This window comes from Populus euphratica, unplaced genomic scaffold, assembly GCF_000495115.2.
Source record: "Populus euphratica unplaced genomic scaffold, PopEup_1.0 scaffold364.1, whole genome shotgun sequence".
Lineage (NCBI taxonomy): Eukaryota > Viridiplantae > Streptophyta > Magnoliopsida > Malpighiales > Salicaceae > Populus > Populus euphratica.
In genome coordinates this window covers 130,298-142,386 of record NW_011500254.1, presented here as the reverse complement: position 1 = coordinate 142,386, position 12,089 = coordinate 130,298, and positions in this window count along the sequence as shown.

The window sequence follows — 12,089 nt, the reverse complement described above, 5'->3', positions numbered from 1 at the left end:
CTTTTTTTTTAATGTTATTCATTTAGTATTTTTTTTATCAGTTTTGAGATTTTCTTTTTATGTTTATCTGTGTTGGTTTTATGCCCTAGTTCTGGTTCGATGTGTGATAATATCACTTACCATGCCATTGCTTCTAAAATGAATGGATGTTATAGGTTTTACTGTTTTTTCAAATGGTGAAGCTCCTTAGCAAGTAGTAAACATCTTGTATGATGTAGCAATAGCTCCTTGGGGGTAACACTTCTGTTTACAGTTTTCCAGGCAGATCATATATAGAATAACATGCTTCTTATTTGGATTTTGATGGGGTAAGGGTGAGGGAAACTATAATATGAGGTTCCTACTCTTTATTAGCGAGTGCTAGTGCATTTAATAGATTCAATAAGTTTTATAAATCAATTTAATACAACTTTAAATATTAACATGTTTATATTTGGTAATTACAGATAAAAATTCTTTAAAATCAAAATGCTTAATCCATTAGCACTACCTCAATATCAACCAATGCCCTAGCTTCAAACACTAACCCAACATCAACTATTGCAGGATCCACCACGGATAATAAAGGTAAACAACTTCAAGTCCTTACATCAAGAAAAAAAAATATTGATGATAAATAAAAGTCATAAATTTGAGATCATTTTACCAAACTTGATGGTGATCCTACAACTCCTAGAGTTGAATGTAGTTATTGTGGAAAAGGCTTATAAATATCATACTATTATTAATGGGACGAGTAATATGTGGAGTCATTTAAAAAGATGCAAAAAGTTTCATTTTATAATTGATAAAAAGCAAAAAAAAATAAAATAGTATTAGAACCTAATAAAGCACGGGGTGAATCAGGAGATTGACGTGCGGGAACTTTTAAGGCAATAGGTTATGATTATGGTGAATGCAGATAGATACTAGTAAACATGGTTATAATTGATGAGTTGCCTTTTAATTTTATGGATGGTAAGGGATTTAAGTTATTTTCTAGGACCTTGTAACCCAGATTTGACATTCCTTCTCTTTTCACTGTTATGAGAGATTGTTTGAAACTTTATATTGAAGAGAAAGAAAGTTTAAAAAGAGCTCTTAATGGTCAATGATTATACTTAACAATAGATACATGACATCAATCCAAAACATTAACTATATATTCTTAATGACTCATTGAATTGATAATGAGTTGACTTCATATAAAAGAATTTTGAATTTTTGTCAAGTTTCCAATCATATGGGTGAGATAATTGGTCAAGTTATTGAGAATTGTTTGTTAAATTAGGGAATTGATAAACTTTTAATTATTACAGTAGATAATGCAAGTTCTAATAGTGTTACTATTTCATATTTAAAGAGTGTGATGAAAAATTGACTAACTAATACATTGTTAAATGAACATTTGCATGTTAGATGTTGTACAAATACTGTAAACCTTATTGTGTGTGATGGTTTGAAAAAGATTAATGTTTTAGTTGTTAAGATTCAAAATGTAATTAGGTTTATGAGATCTTCACCTTCTAGGCTACCTGCATTTAAGAAGTGTGTAAAAAAATTGCATATAGAGTGTAAGAAATCATTGTGTTTGGATGTTACAACTTGATGGAATTCAACTTATCTTATGTTAGAAGTTGCTGAAAAATTTGAAAAGGTGTTTGTGAGGTTAGGTCAAAATGAATCTAGATATATGAGTTACTTTTTGGAGGTTGATTCAAAGGAAAATAAAAAAAACATAGGGCCACCTAGTTTGGAGGATTGGAAAAATGCTAGAACTTTTTTGAAGTTTTTAAAGATCTTTTACATGGTTACATTAAATTTTTTTAGCTCACTGCACGTCACATCAAATTCTTTCTTCAATTAATTGATTTATATGCATACAAAATTGTTGCAATTTGTAAAAGTAGAGATAATCTTTTAAGTGGATTGATGATGAACATGATGAATAAGTTTGAGAAATATTGGGGTTGTGAAGCAAATCAGAATTTTTCATTATATGTGGTAAATGTTTTGGATCTACGTCTTAAGTCGAAATATATGAAATTTTATCTCGGTGAGTTGTATAATTATGACAAAGCACAATGATTAACAAAAAAAAAGTGAAAGATAATTTGGTGAGCTTGTATAAGTTTTATTTAAAAATCGAGGAAGTGGTAAATGATAATAGGCATAAATAAGATGATAATGATGCTATTGATGATGTGGAGGTAGATGTTAACACTTGAGGTTGATTCAAAAGGTATTTACAGGAGAAAGATAGTGTGGAAAATAGAAATAAGATTAAGAGATATTTGATTGATGGTTGTAAGGATCCTAATGATGATAAATTAGATATTTTAGGCTGGTGGAAGATTAATGCTTCAAAATATAAGATATTTTTTTAAAGTTGCACAACATGTTCTGGGTATTTTTATATCTATAATGACTTCTAAATCAACTTTTAGCAAAGGTAGTCGTATACTCTACCAATTCCAAATTTCTCTATCTTCAGCAATAGTTCAAGCACTTATTTGTTGTCAAAATTGGTTGCATCATGGTCCAATTCTAATTGGTAATATAACCTTGATCAATGATTTTGAAACATTTAAAAACCTTGAATCAGGTAATTTTTTTAAAAACTTACATGTTTTATTTTATGATTTATTAATATTTAACATATTTTTATTTTAACATGTTTAGTGTTTTATTTTGTAGAATTTGGTGGAAAGTTATATCCACCAATTGATGATAATTAGTTCACAAATTGTTATGTATTTATTGAAAATGTATGGTATAAATATTATTTTTTAATTTTTATATCTTTTAATTTAATTTATCATGTTATAATTCTAGATTATGAATTTCAAGAATCAAAGTGCAATGGTCTTGAAGTGCTTTTTTATTAAGATGATGTGCAAATAAAGATTTATTTTTTTAACTTGGAGTATTTTATGATAATGTTATTTGTTGTTTCTTCTTTATACCCTTTGAAGACAATAGTTTGTAATTTGAATTTTAACTTATTGGTGTGTGATTGTGAGTGTGTTATTTAAACATTTTGGAAGCATAAAAATGTTTGAAAGGTAAAAATTATATTGAATATAAGATTGACATTAATAATTTCATATAAATAAATATTCAATGGTAAAAAAAACTTAATAAATATAAGATTGACAATAACAATTTAATCCAATTGATATTTAATGGTAAAAAATTAAATAAGCTTTGAAATCTTCAAAAAAAAAAAATTAAACGATATCAATATTAATTATAAATTCATCAAAAATTCATTAGAAGCCCTTTACAAAGTTCATTACAAGGCCAAAAAAGTTCACAAAATAATATATAGGTTTTTTTAGGTTTTGGATATTAAAAACATAAATCAAAATCTGTCATTTTAAACTGGTTTTAATTTAGTTTAATTTTTTTTAATTTAATTATTTTTATAAATAAAAACTAAGTCAAATAAAAAAAATAATCACACCTATCTACCTCTAATAATTGAATTAAATCAAAATTTATAGTATTTTAATATTATTGATCACATGTCGGCCGATGCAATGGGGTATTATTTCAAATTATAATGGATTGCAAATCTTTAGCGTGATCGTGTTTTAAATCCTTCTTTGCAAGCTTTAAATGGTGTGGAACCCACAACACAATTTAATCATATATTTTGGGTGGTGGAGAGTATACTATTGGTTTTCAAATGTTTTTTTTAATTATATTAAAATAAGTTTTTCAATTTTTTTAAATTTATATATAAAATAATCTATGAATATTTAAAAATTAACTTTTTATAAAAAACAATTCAACAACGTCCAGTGAACAATCGCCTTATTAGATCGCTTTTCTAGACTAATAAGAAACATTTGTTTCATTAATATTTGGTAATGACAGCTTGCAGCAAGTTGAGCGCAGATTAATTATTGGCACCATGAACTATTTCTTCTCGAGGACGAGATGTCTCCATTTACAAATATTTAAGTCACCATCATCCAAGGTGTTTGTACTGTTTCCCTACTTTTCTGACATTTTCTGTGACACTGTTACCCGCCCCAAATTCTAATAATTGAATTTAGTAAACATTTACACTATTTTAGTATTCTTTTCAGCCGGTAGGATTAGATTTCATTTTATATGATAATGATTATTTTTTAAAATTTATTTTTATATTATTACTTTAAAATAATATATATATATATATATGAGATTGAAAATGCATTTAGCATTGATGCAATCTTGCGTTTTGTAATATGTTCGAACGTAAAAAGTGTGGAAGGCACGTAGAAAAGGAGTTCTTAGAGAATATTAACCAAAGATTTCCTTCGTTTTTGGAAAGCTGAAAACAAATATATCAGTGGATTGAGGCTTGAAATTTTCTTGAACTGAGATGAGTCTTCCCAAGGACAGAAATTACCAAAAGCCTTTAACTTTTGGAAAGGTAGAGATCACTTCTTTGTAGTTTTTAGCATGGGCTTTGAATTTGTGTGGAAGGCAAAGATGATTCCATGGATGTACAAAAGAAAATATTGTGTAGAATGGTGTAAATAAAATATCAAAGAAAGGCCATTGCAGCAGTTATTTGTAGCTTATTAGAAATAATAGATTGTTTGTTTCTATGTTTTAAGAGTATTTTTAAAAATGTTGATTTTTTTTATTTTTTAAAATTATTTCAATTTGTTAATGTAAAAAATAATTTTTTTATTTGGTATTGCGGTAGTTATTGTAATTGTGGGTTGAAAAAAAATATTTTATAATAAGTACTTTTAGTTGAGGTTAATTTGAAAAAATAAATGTTTGATTAAAACTGTAATTAAACAAAAAAATAGTTTAATATGTTTGGTTAAGAATGCTTTGAAAATTAAGGTTATAAAATAATTTTAAGAAATATGTATTAATATTGATAGTTTTTAATTTAAATATTGTAGATTTAACTATTGCTATTACATCATAAAATAAATAATACATTATATAAAATATTTTTTATTATTTTATTAAATTATTTATAATTTCATCACATATAAAATACATCCTACAAGGACTACAGTTTTCATAAATTTTTTAAAAACACAATAATATCAAGTAAAATATAATCAGGAAATAAATTAAGATTGCACTTAAATTCTGTATATACGGAGTCATTAAGCGATCTTTATTTAATTTATGTAGTCATTGAATAATGTTTAACATTAGGTTTTTGAATGAAATACAATTAAAAATAAAAAAAATATTTTTTTATTTTATTGGGTCAGATTTGGTTAAATATATTTCTAGCATTGAATTGGATCGGTTCAGCCAAAACAATAAAATCATGCTCTATTGTTCACATAAATAATTATATATGCTCCACTATTTATTACAAAAAATCCATTAACAATAAAGTATGTTTCACAGTTCATAGTTTTCTCATCACATAAAGCAGCAACAGGTTATTTCTTGTAAAGCTATGGCTGTGCCATAGTTAATGGAAGGATCGATCAGCACAAAATTATGATAAAAACATTACCAAACAATAATATTTGAGGCCGCGCAGCCACGATACCAAACTCTGCTAATTATTATTTCCTCGCGAGAAGGTGACGCGTCAAATTACAAATATTTGGTCACCATTATCGAAGGTATTAAACGTACTGTTTGCCCTATTTTTCTGCCATTTTCTTTCAAATTGTTACGCTGCCCCCAATTCTAATATTGAATTAAGTCAAAATTTACACTATTTTAGTGTTCTTGATCACCTCTCCCCTGATACAATTGGAATTGTTTTATATTAAATCTTGTTGTTATTGTTTTAGTTGTTGTTTTTTAAAATATTTTTAATTTAAAAATATATTAAAATAATATTTTTTAATTTATTTTTGACATTATTACATTAAAACAATTTGAAAATATAAAATAATAATTAAAAAATATTTTTAAAATATAAAAAAATACATTTTATATTTGATAATAAATCCCTAGCATGATTGTGTTTTCAAAAAGTAATATATAAGAAGGAAGGAAACTTTTATATCATTTATATAAAGTAATTGAAGATGGAGTTAAAATGTTTTTTTCATTAAAAAGAAAAAAAAACATTTTCATTATTCAAGTAAATGTTGTGAGTGATAGATGATATCAACTAAGGCCTAGATAGTATTTATAGATCAGTGATGAGTGAATTGTTTATTTAGTTTTTTTCTATAAAATGTATTAATTTTGATGTGTTAAATTTAAAACAATATGAGTCAGGTATATATTTTAAATAAAAAATATATGGACTTAATAATCAGTTAACTTCAAGATGTTTAGACATAGTAATTCATTAAGTTCAAAATAATATTTGTTTAATACATATATCAAACCTAAGATGTTTAAAATAGCATGGATGTAACCTATATACCTAACATGTAATTAATAACGAAAAAAATCAACATTCTCCCTTCAATTTTGTTTTTGGAAAGCTGGCGAAAAATATATCAGTGGATTGAGGCTTAAAGTGTTCTTTAACTGACATGAGTCTTACCAAGAAAGACGGAACGTCCCAAAAGCCTTTGACATCCGGAAAGGTAGAGATCACTTCTTTGTAGTTTTTAGCATGGCCTCTACAAAGCTCTTCCACAGTGTACCATCTCATTAATATGCAGCATGGTCTATCCTGTACAGGCATCACTGTTATAATTCTGGGCTCTGCTTTCTTGAAGGAATTATTCCCTTACCATGTAGACACTGGAGGGCTGGCTGTCTCGCTCCTAGGTGAGGCTGGAACAGGTAGTAATTTGCTTAGGTTAGGTTAGGTTAGGTCAACTTTTATGTTTCAATGCCATAATTGTTCACGACCTGTATTGCATTGGTGTTGACAATTTGTTTGCAGGCGCTTAAGGATGTTTATGAGAATGTAAATGGATTAAAATATTTTTTTAGTTTTTTAAAATTATTTTTTATAATATTATATTAAAAACATATAAAAATACTAAAAAAATATTAATTTAAAGTAAAAAATAATTTTTTTTAAATACTTTTAAAATACAAAATTAAACCAGTTCTACCCTATTCACATAGCTCAGGAGTGCGCAATCACGTCTCTATTGGTTTTGCTTTTCAAGACTCAGAGAGGAGCCTAAATCCCTTCTGATTGAGGTAAAAGACAAGAAAGTAAATTTTCAATTAGGTACTTCTAATTGGTGGAAATTATCATTTTTAATTCTTATTTTTAATCCATGAAATGTTTTTTACATTTCAAGAAACATGATTTAACATAATCTAAAAAAAAACATAGAGTTTATCTAAACGAAAATGTCAAATATTTGAAAACAAAAAAGAATAGAGAGAGAGAGGGATCCTCTTAAATGTATTATGTATTAATTTATTCCTATAAATTAAAATTATTCAAAGTAATCAATGGTGGCCCTAAAGTAGTTGGGACTAATCCTTCATCGATTGAATTAATAGTACTGTGAACTTAATTTCTTCTTGAATTTTAATGTCTAAATGGAAACCTACAAGATTTGAGCTTGTTTATTTTTATAATTAAAAAGCACTTCTGAATATTTTTTGAATATTATTTTTACTTTAAATTAATTTTATTCAGATATGATATTCCAACATAGTTTTAACTAGTTATTTTGGTGGTAATAAAAATTTTGTTTCTTTTAAAAAAAAAATTTGAGCTTGAAAATCTACACTTAGTCACGTGCTAGAAGTCGAAAAATAAAGATCACACAAGGTGAATTGTCATTAGAGAGCTTGGTTTTTTTTGGCAAGTGATAGAAGAGCGGTTAAACATAAGGACTTTGCTGGTTCGAAGATTGTACTGAAATCACTGTCTTTGAGGACTCATCATAAACTAGTTATGATATTTATTTTTGAATTAAAAAAAAAATATGAAAAAGATACAATATTTTTTTATATAAAATATATTCTTGGAAAAATTTCAGAATTTGGCTATATGCAACAAAATATTTTTTAAAAAATGTTTAGAATTTTTTATAATTTTAAAGGAAACTGGATATATTAATACTAGATTTATATTTTACGGTGTAAATACACAACTCGATATTATGCAAAATTGATAAAAAAATATACGAGAAAATCACAGTTTTTTTTAAAAAATTTTAGATTTATATATATAAAAAAAGCATAACCCACTACATGAACAGTGGACATGAATTATAATTCACGTCCACTGTTCACTTATGAATAATGGAACTCCACAGGGAAGACGAAGGACCAGGGGAAGGGTGGTAGACCACCTGGCATCGCAGTTATGGCTAGCTGGCAGGGGAGGACAACCTGAAGCTAGCGGTGGAGTTGGCTGTGGCGACTGCAGCTAGAAGAGGAAGAAAGAAGAAAGAAAACAAACACGTAGGAGAGACTGTAGAGAGGAGAGAGAAATCGATGGTGGCTCTTGGTGGTCGGCTGGTGGTTGAGTTAGCTTCTTATGGTAGAGTTGATGGTGGAAAGACTGGTGGTGATGGTGGTGGTAGCTGAAGGTCACGATGGAGAGAGAAAGAAAGAAAAAAATTTGCAGAAATTGGCAGAAAAACTGGTTTTTTGGCTGATTTTGGACACAATATTCGCCTCCCCCAGGCCATCAAATCCACCTATATTTATAGGTGGTGTAAGAGGGCAATCTTGTCTATGCTGGAGAAAAATTTCAGCATTTGATTCAGATGAAAAGGATCCCAACCGTTGGCTCAAAGTAGACATGGTGCACTGTCAAATTGTCAAATCTGTAGCTATAGGCTGCCTGAGTTGGCCTCTTTGAGGTGATGCCACATCCTTTTATGTGTCAGTGAGCTGGTGCTGACCATACCCGGACATAGAGGGATGTCTGGGGATCAATTTCGTATAAGCTTTGGTAAATTTGGTGGACATTAGGTATATTAAATACAGCTGCAAAGTAGGTAACCGTACCAGCTATTTCAGGGATTTAAAGAAGAAGTTGAACAGTGCCAAAATCTTGTTTTTGGTCAAAATTCATTTCAGTCCTTCATCTTTTAATTGTTTTTAATTGAACCCCTAATTGACCCTAAGATTTTTCAACTAAGGCCCTGATGAACTTTAATGGAGCCCCAAAGTTACACGCCTATTGCGATATCATCCGTGGTCTCGGATTTCTTCAATTGAGCCCCTAATTGACCCCTAAACTTTAATTTTCTTGCAATTTGGCCCATAATTTCGATCAATTAACTTGGTAAAAATTAATTTTGGTCTCTTAAAATTCCAATCTTCTCAATTAAGTTAAAATTAGGCCCCCAAACTTAATTTTTCACCAATTAAGCTTTAAATAAAATTAATTTGACCCATTTAAAGTATAGTTAAGTTCTTGCCCTTAATTGGATCCTTCAATTGGACCCAAATTAATTCTTAAACATAATTAAAATTCAATTTGAGCCATGATTAAATCAAATTGCCCTATTAAAAATTTGATTATGTCCTTGGACTTAATTTTTATGCAAATTCATTCAATAATCATTTAATTTGATGTTGAATTTGCATTTTTTTTTCATTTTTGGGCATAATGGGGGACAATTATCCTTGAATCTCCTCCAAAAATTGCAGCTTGATTTCCCGGTCTGCTTTCTCCATATTTCCAGCCTTTATTTTATTTTTTATTTTTATTTTGAAAATAAATAAATAAATAAAATTTTGGAAAATAACCCATAATTGGGTTATGATAGTTACTTAATTAATTTTTTTTTCTTACAAACTACGTCTCTTGAACGTGAGCCTAGCCCAATGGAGCTATTGGTAGAGATGCACGTGTGGAGTGAAGATCGACAAAAAAAGATGCAACAGTTTGTTGACAACCGCGCTTAACACTTTGCGATATGTTCATTCAACCATTTTATCTTGTAAGTATTATTTTTATTGAATTGAATATGATGATTTCTTTTCATTAATAGCTGGTTGAGGGAGAGATATGGGGATAATCCTTCGACCCATCCGGATTTCGATTTGAATTTGTGAATAAAGGTAGGATTGTCCAGTGGACCTAATAAAAATTGGGTGTACGGACTCTTCAACACTACGGCCGAGAACTTGCGGGCGGCCCGTAGTGTCTCAACCATTGGGAGCTCCCAATTAGTATTAAGCACCCATTCTAAATAGTTCATGCCCTTGTAGCAACATATAGCTCATCTTACTGAGAAATACAAGTAACTCTCGACGAATTATAAACAATTTCGCCAAATGATCATGAACTTGACATCACAAAGTGGTTATGCATATGCGTCCTCTTTTTAGCTGTACGGTTCCAGGAACAACGAGCAGCCTCCTCCAGCTTCGCTATTATGTTAATTTTTTATTTTTTTGGAAACACATTCAGTTTGTAATGAATATTATTTAACTTTATTTTTTAAATTTTTTATGTTTAATAAAATTTTATATGCATAATTGGTTTTTTTACTATTAATTTATATTATTTATTCTAAATAATGTTAAAAAAAAAAATTTAAAAATAACCACCGAGGAATTTACAGATGGAATGTATCCGTCAGAATTTTATAGAGAGTTGGAAACTATTTACTAGAAATGCCACAATCACTGACAAACATATTCTGTTGGCATTTTACAGAGAGTTAAAAACTATTTACTAGAAATGTCACAATCACCAATGGACATATTTCATCGATATTTTCCAGAGAGTTGAAAACTATTTATTGAAAATACCACAATCACCAATGGAATAAATTTGTTGGTATATTTCCGGTGAGAATTGTTTTTTGTGCATATTTTTCATTTTTAGAACTATCAACAATATTTTTTTTACCGATATCGTTAGCAATGAAATGTGGTATTACCAATGAAAGGGACGCCGATGGACTCTGTCCATCAATGATGTTGTTAGTAAAAACATTACCGACGAAGTTTGAATCTTATACCAACCTATTATATCTGTGGGTATTGTGAAATCTTGTAGTGAGATACAAAGAAGAGATATACCAGAAGAAAAGGGCATAAAGAAGAAATATATCAAAAGAAAGGGATATAAAATAAGAAAAAAATCTAGTTTGCATTGACAAAGTAGTGAATAAGATTGAGATACAGTGATATTCAGCCGGATTAAGTGGTACTGCAGGGGGTATTTTGTTTTACTTTTTGCTTTTTTTTTTTCTCTCTTACTCTTTACAAATTATAAGGAGAAAGGAGAGATAAAAAAATAAAAAAAATAAATATTAGAGACGTATTAAAACTTTAATGATAACACTACCAGCACTGTTATAAGATGAATCTAATAATACAAAAAAAAATATTACAAATAATAAACGGAGTGAATCACATGAGCCGTACAAAAATACCGGGGCTCACTTGCTTTCGTGCTATTTATATGACCTACACTAAATGCATTTTTATTGATATTTTTAGATTTGTCTGATTAAATTTTTTTTAATTGTATAAGTAGTGTCGTCATTGGAGTTTCAATGTGCATCGAAGATCTTTTTTCTTCTTTTGCTTCTTTTTTCTTCTCCCTTCTTCTTTTTTTTGTTGAATTTTGCTTACAATAATTTTATAATATGAAAGAATGACAAATAAAATTTGCAACTCGTGAATCACGAATATCTATTTCACTGAATATTCTTTTACACTGTTATTTTATCAAAAAAATTTGCCGGAGAATATCTTCTCTTGAAGAGTTTGTGCTTTCTCATTCTCTGCAGAGACCAGACTGCGAGTTGGACAAACATCAGACAATGGCAGGAAAAACAAAATAAGAAAAAAAAGGGAGGAAACCAAGGAACGATGCCCTGAAAGGTGTTGAGTTTACCAATGCCTTTTTCATTCCCTGCAACTCACTTTCTGTCAGTTTTTCCCTGTAATCAATTTGCGCATTCAATGTATAATTAAGCCACGCTTCTTTAAGTTTCCATCAAAATCTCCGGTATAAATCAAGCCATCCCTTGACATATCGGTTCCAAAAGATTTGTTTGAAGTAAGAAGGATTGTGAGCTGAACCTGGTAAGGGAAAAAAATCATTCTGACTGGTCAAATTATTCTGCTGATAGTGCATAAAAACTGCTTTCAGATTCTTTATGTGCCTCTGAAGCAGGCAACTGGGCTTGTTTTAGGAGTGGAAAACACGAGTTCTCCTACAGATCTTGATCTTTTATCTTAACCAATTACTAGGCATTTCGAGATCCTTTCAG